We start from the raw sequence: 2,293 nt of genomic DNA on the forward strand, positions 1-2,293 counted from the left end.
GATTACTGTTCGCAAATAGTAAAGGATGTGGGCTGTTCTAGTTTTAGGGAAATGCGAAGTTTAGCTCAGGATAGGAAAGAGTGGAGGTACGTGTCCAACCAGTCTTAGGACTGATGACCTTATGATGATGAGAACTCTCCAAAATCCCCTCTGTCTCGGCGATGACTTCCTCGTTTGAGCTGAATTTCTTTCTCGCTAGTCATTTCTCCATGCTAGGGAACAAGATGAAGTCGTAGGGAGTCAAATCGAGTGAGTACGGGGTGTGCGGCAGCAAATTCATAACGTAATTCCTGCATTTTGGCGGCAACAACTCCTGATGAATGTTCCGGTGCGTTATCGTGTTGAAGACGCACCTTCTTTTTCGTCAAATGCGTTCGTGTCTCCTTTAATTTTTTGTCGAAGCGGTCCAATAACTCACTGTAGTATTGTCCAGTGATCGTTCTTCCTTTTCCTAAAAAATCTGTAAAATGATTTCCTCGGTAACAACGTTTGCCAGGCTTCCTGGTCGCTCCTATGAAAAACGGATCTTTTCCCACGTTTAAATTCGTTGAAGCAATATCTAATTGTGGTCGTAGATGGCGAAATGTCTCCATAAACAGTATCCAACTTTGTTTTCATCTCCTAGCATTTGTTCCCATCCAAAAACAAAAAGCGAGTTACCGAACGATACTGCTCTTTTTTCATCTTAGCGAAAATAACGAAACACGTCTCAGTCGAATGGCTGCCAAATCCAAACTAACCTATCAATCAGTCTGAAATTCGTTTTGACGTGGTTTGATAGATGGCAGCACACGATGACAGCACCAATTTCCCTCAGGAACGTCCTCTGTCTTCAAACACGGGTACTTATTGAACCGCCCTCGTATGTGTTAACAGGTTAATTATCAGTTGTCCTGATATGATGGGTTACTTGTGTGGTCGTAGTTAATTTTTGTTGATCGTAGCTAAAAATCAAGTTAAATTCTTTACAGTCTTGTAATTTATTTTTTTTCGCAATTATTCATGTGATCTAGTCTGAGCTGTTTAATTACGTCGCAATTTAAGTTGTCATCAATTGGGACTTTGTGAAAAGTGAAAACAATATAAAAACAGGAGATACAGCAATTGTACTCACGTTAGAAAATTCTCCCAATACTTGTGATCCTTTAGTCGAACGTTTCGTTCAGGAACTGTTATAGGGGATATAATATCACGGACATCCAAACGAACATTTATAAGGATCATAAGTGCCAATTCTTTAGAAATACGTTTTATATGAGACGTCGCGTTAAAGTGGCTTACCTAATCTGCTAAACTTTTATTATCCACAGCGCAATAAAAAACATTTTGGCAACAAACGGTATCAAATGCCACTACCGTAATGAATCCACTATTTGGTAGTACATGATCTAGCATCTCTCGAAGCAAACAGCAATTAAAGTCTAAACCTAAGCCTATTTAATGTTTTGTTTCGCATAATAATAATGTAATGTTCGTGGGGTTTAACAAATTAATTTTAAAGACTCACAACGACAAAAACAATTTATTTACACTAATTATTACTAAAGGACTCAAAAACACTATTAAATTATTACTAACTTAGGTAATTATTCTATTTATTTACACTACGGTAAAAGGCCCAGTTTCTGACACTCTAAGAGTGACAGCTGAGATTTTATTACGATAACTAAAATAATATTTAATTAGAATAAATAATTTTTATACTATAAACAAGTTCAGAGTTTCTAGAAAAACTCATATACGCGATATAATTATTTGAAGCGAATTAGTAATTTTAATTAATGATTTAAAAAGTGATGTTTGAAGACCCAGTTTCTGACACTTAAAATTTCTTGTGTTGTAGTTTCTGACACTGCCATCGGCCTAGTTTCTGACACTCATATTTGGTAATGATTCTCTCTCGGTTAAATTATGTATTATCAGGTTTAAATAAACTATAAGTAATTAAGTATTCATTAAAGATAAATTAAATATTTATTATAAGTAAGATATTGTTATTTTTAACAAAAATAATTAACTCCTGAAAATAACAAATAAAAATATGTATTTGTATCATCAATAAAATTTATAATTCAATTGAAAGTAAAAATTATCATAGTAATAATCATTTTAACACTAACAAAGATGAAATTTCTTTTACAACAATCATTTTCGTATTTGAAAGAATTATTTATAACAGTGAATATAATGTTTAGTTTATTCACAAAAATATTAAATGAATATTTATCGCTGTAATTACAGAAAATAGTATATCAAATCATAATAATAGATGGGAAATGTAAAAGCGTTTTTC

The 2,293-nt window shown here is 33.4% G+C and overlaps 1 protein-coding gene across 2 annotated transcripts in view; it reads left to right on the forward strand.

Annotated features, from left to right (window-relative positions):
• LOC108741614 overlaps nt 1-2,293 on the forward strand; it is a 31,794-nt gene that overhangs the window by 27,064 nt on the left and 2,437 nt on the right. The window lies entirely within an intron of this gene.

This window comes from Agrilus planipennis, unplaced genomic scaffold, assembly GCF_000699045.2.
Source record: "Agrilus planipennis isolate EAB-ADULT unplaced genomic scaffold, Apla_2.0 scaffold255, whole genome shotgun sequence".
NCBI classification, from domain to species: domain Eukaryota; kingdom Metazoa; phylum Arthropoda; class Insecta; order Coleoptera; family Buprestidae; genus Agrilus; species Agrilus planipennis.